Raw genomic sequence first — 10,877 nt, 5'->3', positions numbered from 1 at the left:
ACTGATAATTTACCCATACATATTGTACTTGGTTTCCGATTTTATATTATAAAATTCATGTATCAAAGCAGTAAATACCAATTCAATTACCAACCCTGACATCCCTTGCCATTCCAACATTATGTCATAACCCCGACTGCCAAAAAAGAAGGAAAATAAACAATACAACTGTTCAATAAAATTTCCATTAAAATGACACATGTGCTACTTACTCACTAATGCAGGTAAATGTCATTAAGTGTTTTAAAATACTCAATGTTATTATGAAAGTTGTAATTTATTATTTAGGCCTAGACATATTTAAATACACTCTATACCTCCGTGTGCGGGGGCTGATGGTGGAAGACGGAACACCAACATTCACCTGTACTTGAGCGTGGTGGGGGGAAAAACTTCTTCTTTTTCCTATCCTTTTATGTGAAACAGAGAATAGTTACTTGGAGGCAATATCCAGATGGTCTATTTCTATTATAGAATACGCACATTGCTCTAACAGAATGGAAGGAAAATCGATTTCACTTATATGGAGATCCGAGGGATGTAAGGATCTAGGTGCAACTTTTTGGACAGTCTCCAGAAGGCTTTCCCACATTTTTGTGACTAGAAAAGTACCACTCACACTCGCTTATACTTCAATTTCTAGAAAGAAGTAGACTATTCTGTAAAATAAAAAGATAAGGTGGATAATTCTATGTAACATAGAATAAAATCTCCTGTGAGACTAAAGATTCAAATCCCTGAGCCAGCCATCCTGGCTAAAGAATACTTTATAAAGGTAACCAGGGAAGTTCTGTTGCTTTTTCACCCACCACCTTCGAACACCGATATGTCACCTAAGACGTACCTGGAAGATCAAACATAGTTCCCATCAACATCGATGACCTTCAGCCAATGTTGTCGAAGGCCATTGATTCCATAGCGGTAGAACTTGATGGGCCGTGAAGCGAAGAAGGTATCAAGTGCATTTTTGCACCTCTACTGGGGATTTGAACTGGCGTCCTCTAAGGTGGTTGTCCAAGGAGTGGAACAGCTGATAATCGGGCGGTGCAATGTCCGGGGAGTATGGCGGAAGAAATAGTGTTTGCGATCCAAGGCATAGAATGGTGTCCCAGGCCATCCTAGCCAAGTGGGACTTAGCGTTGTCCTGTAACAGGAGGACCCCTCTGCGATTTATAAGTTCTGGCTCCAGAGCTTTGAGTTTTTCTTGAACACGGCTCAACTGCTGACAGTACACAGTTACATTTAGAGTTGTAAAAAAACGGTTTTTTTCTGTGAAGTTTTTTCAATAAAAAACATCGTTCTTTTTCATGTTTTTTTTCAAATGTCTGTTTTTTCTCTGGCGACTATTATTTATTGATTTATGTTGCAGATTATTGAAATAATCAACAGAACTTGAGTCGAAGCCCCCGTAACTTAAAAATCGTTTGTTTCGCTTTACCTATACCAGCAAAATTGTGTGATTATTCCTTTCGGACCCAGGTCATTTTTGGCGTTTTCCTACATTTTCAGCTAGTGACATATTGCTCAGGAACCATTCACTCGATTGATATGGTTAAGGCCTTGTTTTTTTAGAAAATGGATGTGGCTATTTTTTGGTGTAAGTTGCATTGCAGTGTTGCCAACGGGTGGGAAATTATTGAGGGAAATGTATTTGTGAAAATTTAAAAAAAAATTCCTAACCGAATTTAATTTTTTTTTTGTATCTAGCACCAGTGCTGCTATATGGGTTCAAGTCATCCAAAAAATTCTTTGGTGTGTTAACAAGGTACAGTGCAATCCTGAAGTTTCTGGCTTCCATTCAAAGAGGGAAAGAAAAAATTCTCTGTCATCATACACATGACATTTTGACACTTTTTACGCCTCAGAAGCAAAAAATCAACAGATATGCCGGGGCCGCAGCTTCTCTAATTATCCTATTGAAACTTTTTATGGTGCGTCCTGTAGGGCAAAGAGAAAGCTTTCAGGTAGTGGTACCCTTCTTTCAATGTTGCCAGCAAGAGGGTAATAATAGAGGGGAAAAGGGAAATTTTCCGAATTTCTCACCTAAAATTGGGAATTAATTGTTTTGGCTGGAAACACTGCCATCAGACAGACAAAATCTATCTGACAATAAACCTTGCTACTCCAAGAGTACATTCTACACTCATTCTACCTCAGAAATTCACCATTTTCTTACCATTTCCAGAACATGGTTTATTATAAACCTCAACTGTACTTCCCCTAATTATTCTAGTGAAACTTTTTATGGTGTGCTGTGTAGGCTAAGAACGAGGCTTTTAGACACCGGTACGTTTGTTCGAGTGTAGCCAACAAGAGGGAAATAATAGAAACAAAAAGGGATTTTTTTTCAAAATGTCCCCCTAAAATCTGGAATTAAAATTTTCTGCAGCTGGCAACACTGCTATCAGACATACACAAACTATCTTAAAATAAGCTTTGGTATCCCTCTAATATATCCTACAAGTATTGTGACGATATCTAATAAAGTAAGCATGTCAATAAAAAATCTCATTCTACCTTAAAAAATCAGTTATCTTTCCAATTAGAGAACAAAGTCTACTGTAAACTTCAACTGTACTTCCCCTAATTATCCTATTGAAACTTTCTATAGTGCTTTGTGTAGGGAAAAGACGAGACTTCTAGATACTGGTACGTTTGTTCCGATGTAGCCAACAAGAGGGAAATAAGAGACAAAACAGATAATTTTCCCAAAATTTCCCCATAAAATCTGGAATTAAAATTTTCTGTAGCTGGCAACACTGCTACCAGATAGACGTAAACTATCTTAAATTAAACACTGGTACAACACTAATATATCCTACAAGTATTATGGCGATATTTAAGGAACAAAGCTTCTAATTACCAGAAATATATTACGGTAAACATAAAAGGGAAAAACTAGGAAAATCAAGGGTTAGAACCTAAATACGAATTTTTCGTGCGCCCCCTAATTACCCCATTGTTACGATCTATAGTTGCGTTTGTTAAGTAAGAACAAATGTTCGATTGTAGTAAGTTGACTTGCACTCGGACGTATAGATACGGATTTTTAAACAAAAATCTCGAATTTTTTGTCCAAATTTAGGGAAATTTTAATTTCCCTAATTGGCAACACTACACATAGGCCCGTCCAATTGATGTCAACAGTTAGGTATCCATCCGAGGTATCTATCTGGCAAGTCTTAAGGAGGTCTTTCTACAACGAAGCTACAGGGAAAAAAGAAATAAAGGAAATTCGAAATTAGAAAATTCTCGAATATTTGATTGAGGAGAAATATGAGAAGGAAATTCGACACCAGAAGAAAAATAAATTAATATGATAAACTATGGTCTAACCATATTTGGAAAGAATAATATTTCGATATGTTAATTAGTGACCACACAGGAGCGGATTAAAAAAGTGACACACCCGTGTGTGCCACTTTGGGCACCTGGGCCACCTAGTGTTCACGTACATTTGATTACATTTATTGAGTACTAACCCGTGTTGTTGTTGTAGGTATAGTCTCGACTAATAATAATATCGTTGTTGTAAACAATAACTTTATAAGGAAAATTTTCTCTCCTTTTTACATCTTAGTTCCAACACTGTTAGTGAGAAATGCAGCGTGTTTCAAAATGAATATCGGGGTTTTAAGTCTTCGTAGTACTTATTACATTTTACGTACAATTATAAGCAATGTATCAAGTAAAAGAGCACCTCAAAGAGTCTTTAATACAAGTGTTCGATGTGAGATCATTCGTCACACGGTACATATCTAGTCGATAGGCGAGAAAGGCCCATAAACTTTCCGCCATATGGCACAAAACACATTCAATTTAGGAGAGTCTTGTTTCAACTGTACCATCTCCTGAGGATTTGCTGACGGCCAGATGCAAACATTGAGTGTTCACATTAGCTCTTAGGTGAAATGTCGATTATCACCGAAGACGACACGATCCAGAAAATCTTCATTGTTATGCAGCAATATTTCACATGCGAAATTGGCACTTAAACCGTAGTCTGTAGGCTTTAGACCTGTAGCAACTGCAAACGATAAGGACGTAGTTGCAAGCGTCTCCTTAATATTTTTCACACAGACCGTTGCACTGTACAGATTCAGTTTTTATTAAAACACAAAAAGCTTTCTGCTCTCTAGTCTCCATGTTTGCTACTTGCTCTTTCTAACGGCAGACAGAAGAAACAATGCATGCACATGCGTGCGTACAAAACTCTTTGAGTTGCTCTTTCATTTGATATAATATTTATAATTGTAAATTAATTGTAATAGACATTACAAAGTTTCAAAACCCTAATATTAATTTTGAAACACCCTGCATTACTTCAAATTGAGTCATCCTATATTCATGTCTTGTATATAGGCCTACATATACAAGACATGCCATTATTATTAGCTATTAACTTTCATCGTCATACACACGGCCGGCCCTAGGCAATTTGCCGCCCCGTGCAATGGCATAATTTGCCGCCTCCCCCTTTCTCCAGAAAGAACAAATCTTAAAAGTCATGATTTTAATTATGCTACTCCAGCATGAACAAGGAAGGGGAGGGTAAGTGTAGTCGCACTCAGAAAGGCTTAAATACTTAGTAAAAATGCAATCCCGTTGTGTCTGTTTTTTTTCTTTAAATATTAATCTATTATGCTAGTGAAAGATAAAACAAACACATCTGCAGAAGAAAGATGGTAATCCTTTTTATAGAATTCAATATCGAGCTTCAATTCCAATGTATCGGTTTGCAATTCCAGTGCAACTAGTTCTTTTATCTTTATTTCTTGATTTTTCTTCTACATCTGTTAACATTTTTTTTAAAAACTTGTTTCTATCTTCAATGGTAAGAAACTTGTTTCTGACAAAAACAAGACTAGTTGTCATATCAAAACAATAATAGCTTACTAAATGGAACATATATTCGCTACTATTCTAGAATTGAATTCTTGCATTTGAAAACAATCAAGCAATTTGTGCTCGGATTGATTCGACCATTTGCTTTGGCATTGTCCATGTGACCTTAAACTAATGCAATCTAAACATAATTTATGAATGTAGTATTCATATAGGCCAGCTTAGACTTCATGATGATGGTAGTTACATTTACTGTTTCCAACAAAAAATATTTAATTTAAATAATATACTTATAACTAGAGACCGGATGTTAGGCAAAATGCCTATTCTTCAGTGCTAAAGATATGATCAAAAATAACGTTCTAAAGTTTATATCGGGAATTATAGTTTCGATTTAAGCCAACTTTATTTTACCTATTTTGCCTATTTCGCCCCTCACTGCCTAAATAATTGCTTTAGTGCCTAATGTTGCGTATTCTATGCATTTTCTTTGAAATAAGATTTAATTGGGAAATATATATAATTTATATATTGTAAATAACACAAGCACGTTGTACATTACAATATATATATATATATATATATATATATATATATATATATATATATATATATATATATATATATATATATATATATATATATATATATAATCATTTTACATAGAGTGAAAGAAGACATTAACAAACAGGTATATTGCTTTATTTTTTGAACACTATTTATGACGAATCGATTTTTTAAAATTGTATTGATGCCTATTTTACTGCTTATTTTTTAAATTTTAAGTGCCTTTTTGCCTGCCTATTTTCAAAGTTTTTAATGCCTAAACATCCTGTCTCTACTTATAACAGATTTTGCCGAACCCTCCAAACTTGCCGCTCAATGCAAATGCACGTGTTACAGATATGGTAGAGCCGGCTCTGCATATCATATAGGCCTATATCTACTCGACAAATTATTTAAAAATACTATAAGGCAAATTAATATTAGTTTTTACCTTTAGACAAGTTATTTGAATTTTATACTGTACGTGACATTATTTTCGTATATATTAAAGTATATACCACGAAAAAAACAAAATTTCATTCCTACTTTTATTTCTTAGTTGATATTGATGAAAACTGCTGAAACCCGAATTGTTAATAGGTATGGTATTCATGTAAATTGTAAAATATTTGTAGCGTATCAGTATTTAGCGTTTAATTTATGTTGCATTTTACGGTGATTACACCTACATAAAAATATTTCATACTTAAATGGACGTAAGATGCATTACAAATGACTGAAAAAAAACGAAATTTAGAAAAAAACGAGAGGCAATGTTTTTTTCTAAAAAAAACGTAAATTTCTGAAAAAATACGAACGGTTTTTTTTTCTATTTACAACACTAGTTACATTTATGCTCTGGCCAGCTGGCAGCAGTTTCCGATGCACGATGCCGCGAGCAGTCCACCAAACACGGAAGGACCTTCTTCTTGTGCACTTCTAGTTTCGGCTGTTTTGGAACCGGTTCATGGGATGCTAACAAATTATGTCGGCGCCGTGGAGCTTCAAACAGGGCCAATTCTCATCACATGTCAACACTCTGTCCAGAAATGGCTCCTCAGATGTGACAGCAAAGAAACACAGGTGTCTGTCCACGCTGCCTTCTGGCCCAAAGTCTAATCATGTGGAACAAATCGACCCAACTTCTAGTGCTTCCTATGTTGATGGAGGTGCTGCCAAATGGTTTCTGCACTCACACTGAATTGTAGTCCCAGTTCCTCACATGTCTGGCCACTGTTTGCCTCGTTTGCTGCCTGAGGATCTTCATTTTGTATGTGTTGGTCTTCCGGCACGTGGTACGTCTTTGAGTGTTTCGTCACTGCCCTTAATCTTGTTAAACTACCGCTGCATTGTCGGCGTAGTCACATCCCCCTCGCCAAAGGCGTGACATATCTTCTGTCCCGCTGCAGCGACGTTTGACCCCAGTTTGAACTCGTACAGCATAAGCGCCCTTATGACGCTCTGTGGAGATCCCATGTTCCCTCTGACCTTACGCAAATTCACGGTGTAATTGAACTGCCACAACCAGGTAGTATGTTGGATATAATCACACCAACAACTGACCGCCTTATTTCCATTCGTATTCAATTCACGCTGTAAAGGCCAATTGAACATAGACCTTCACAAAAAGTGACATTACTTTCTTGGTTACTTTTATAGTTTTCCTCAAAATACACCAAGATAGTACCTCAAGTTCAAGAGCCAGGGCAAAAAACGGCTTTAGTATTTTTTTAAATGAAAAATATATTTTTTGGAAGAACTGAAATGTTAAAATTGTACTTTATTTTTAAATTGTACCAATTTGCTTTCTTACAATTGATTTCACAACTAAAGGGCCATTGTAATATACAATATTTATAGTATACGTCACACCCACCACCAAGAATTCGGAAGTTTCACGGTCTGATTGCCGTTAGTGTTGAGAAGGTAGAGGAATTAATTTTCTTTAAGTGAACTGTTTTCGATTCGAAATTGACACCTGGAGAAAGACATTTTGTTTGTACTAATACGTGAGTACGTACTACAAAAACAAAGGGAATGTAGCCACATTGTTTTTTTTATTCCAGGCTATCTGAAATGTGTTCATTGCACAAGACGACTGAGGTACATGTAAAATATTTGAGCCGCCTCTACCCTTTAGGATACGTGTATCAATGAAAGTGTAGCCTAATAATAAAAACTCCAGAAGATACTGTATTTTTGGTATAAATTTTGAACCACCTCCACCCTTAGGACATGACAAAATCACAGCTTGTAAGTACTAACTATTCCAAAACTCATTTTAAATTGTTCAACAGTTTCCTCGTAACGATATCACAAAACAGGACATGTCGATTTAGACGTAAAGAAAGAAATTATAGAAAATGCCCTCCTTCTCCCCTTAAAATGGAAACTTTCAGAAACGAGGAGAGATGCCCTTATTTTAAGGAGTTTATATATCGAGTTTAATCTTCCTAACTGAACGGACTTAACGAAATGCTGTATTTTCGGCTGAAGTTCTGAGCCGCCTCTATTTCCATTCGGGTGCGGTTTTCAAAATAACACAACATAAAAGAAGCTTAAGCAGGTACTATGTTCCATAATTCACTTCAAACTGTTCAACCGTTCCCCCATGATGCGATCACAAACAGGACACCACTTTCAATGTGAAGAAAGGAATTACAGAAAATGCCCCTCTTCTTAAAACGAATTAAAAAAAAAAATCTGGAGCATGTGTCCACTTATTTTTACTGAGATTATATATTGAGTTCCATCCTCCTAACTTGGTGGGTTCGTAACGTACTGAATGTTTGAAATAAATATTGAACCCCCTCGAATGCATCCTCGAATTTAAGTAATATGATAAAAACTCAGCTCAAGGAGGTACTATGGTCAGAAGTTCATTTCAAACTGTTCATACGTTTTCTTGTGATGCGATCACAAAGAACAAGTAACATCGCTTTCAACGTCAAGAAAGAAATTACGGAAAATGCCCTCTCCGTCCTGAAACGGTAATTCTCAAAAACGTTGGGACATGGGTCCATTTATGTTTAGTAAGGAGTTTAAATATTAAGTTTCATCTTCCTAACTTGACAGGATAGTGAATATCCCATTTTTGGCAGAAATTTTGACCCTTCGCTCCTCCCTTTGAATACATATTTTAATCAAAACAACATAAAAACTTAGTTCGAGGTACGTAACAACTACATCCAGAAATTTTTTGGAACGGTTTAGTTGTTTTCCATAATGCGATCACAAATAAGATACTTTTCATTTCTATATAACAGATTACAGTTAAACATTGTACAGCGAATTTGAACCATCGCAAATAAAATTCGTTATGCATGATTCCCAAACACTTTTTTCAATTGTATCCTGATCTCATAAATATACAGTATATTTCAAGCCAGTTCTGAAACTCGGTATGTATCAAGAAACACCACTGAAGAAATTAAATATAATCACATTAAGATTATTATTGCAAGTATATCCTTGAAGTGTATTTTTGGAGCTTTTTTTCTGGAGGGGCATTGTTTTTTATGTTGGCTTTACAAAAAAAAAAAAAAAAAGGCAATTTCAATAATCCTCAAGAACCAATATCACATATAAATATTATGCCCACTTAGTGTGGTACTAATGAGAATTTATAAAGAACAAAAGACACGGAAATCGTCGGAAAGGTTTCTCTGCAGATTCACAATGTTCCGCTCATGAAGTATCTAATATCCAAGCTGCAATTGAAGGTCTTGAGTTTAAAAAGTTACTATTATTACTATTAACCAGATCTCGCGTCGTGATTTCCAACTATTTCCAAACTTGTAATCGCACGTTAGCAATCAAAATTTGATAGTGATGTAGATCTCAAGTATGCTACTGAAATATAGATAAGGGAAGATTATATCCAACATATGAACAGCCATCCATGTAAACTACTATGGAAATACATTACATAAATTTACAGTAAAGAAAACTACTATTTACACTGCAATAAACATCATTTATTCATACAAAACTTTCACTACTGTAATGGACAAAGGGACTTGGCACTGGAACTGGATTCAAAACACACGTATTTACATGAACATGTTACGTAGTTGAAATCTAATTTTGCACTATGTATAGATTTTCAAAATTAAAAATAATTTTTAATCTTGTTTTTTATATTAAAACATTAACATCATGCCCACTTAGGCTCAAAACATTTTAAGGAACACACATACACACACTTGCTTCTGATCAGACCTTCCACAATATTTTTGTTAAATTGTACGCTTAAAGTATAAACTTTTGCATCACAAAAGTTGGATTCTATACACTCAACAACTATGAACAGTACCTAGCTCTGTTACTTCAGAGCCACTAATATAGCCAACAAATACAGTTCTTTACAAACAATTCAAATTGCATGACAGTAACTGATATTTTAAAACTTTTTTTTTCCTTCTAATCAATCTTTACTTCAATGTCACATTGAATTCGCACTGCCATTACATTACATAGAAATAGTGTTTCACTTAATCACAATATTATCTGTAAAAAATAAAATGCATGTTACAACTGGCCTTTATATAAATTTCACTATAAATACGGTAGCAGCAATGCTAATGTACGGATCCCATGGAAAATACTGACACTTGAAAGACATATTATTTTGGCCCTTGCCCTTTTTGAAATAGTAATTCATTTCTCTGTTCCCTCTCCCGAACCCTCATACAAAAATTAGCCTCTAATCTATTACATTTAAAGAAATTGACGCATAAAAAATAATTGGATACATAGAGGAAAACTTGTCCTACGTGAAAATATCACAATCTTTCCAAATAAAAATACTGTACTCTTAATTAACGAAAGTTTAGTGAGCAATGTCATGGAGAGAAGTTTGGAGTTAGAACTTAGTACATTGTGATATTTGAATTTATATTCGTCGAATTTAAGTCATACATATACTAAAACAACAGGTCATACACGGTATATAACCAATTGTATCTCTCCACGTAACAATAGAAAAAAAGATATATTTTACTTTTTAAAAGTGCTTTTTCTATTAATTGGCGGCTCTATTATGCAGAATAATTTTATCTGGTTTCATTTACTCAGATGCTCAATTTTTCATTAAAACCTGCCTCCATGTTTTTGAACATTCATTCCTAGACAAAAACACAAAATTTTCTACAAGAACCAAAATTTAGCAAATATGAATTTAAGCGTCAGTATTTCAAGTAACGCAATAACAGATTTGTGGTTTTAATATAGAAAAATCACCACACAAATACAATTGCTTTATATATTTATAGCTAATATGACTACTTTGCACACTTGTTATTTAGTATAAATACTCAACTATAGTCAAGCAGATGCTTTGAAAGGAGAAAAAATTAAAGAAATTTAACTTCCGTTATTGGTTAAAGTTCCTTAAAACAAAATAGATTTCTTAAACTTTCACCACTTCTAGCTCATTTGATAGCTGAAAAATATAAATCTTGCTTGTACTCTGTTAATCGTACACC

This window comes from Thermobia domestica, chromosome 5 (genome assembly GCF_964235325.1).
Source record: "Thermobia domestica chromosome 5, izTheDome1.hap1.1, whole genome shotgun sequence".
Lineage (NCBI taxonomy): Eukaryota > Metazoa > Arthropoda > Insecta > Zygentoma > Lepismatidae > Thermobia > Thermobia domestica.
The sequence above is the reverse complement of the archived record's forward strand: the minus strand, read 5'-3'. Positions refer to the sequence as shown.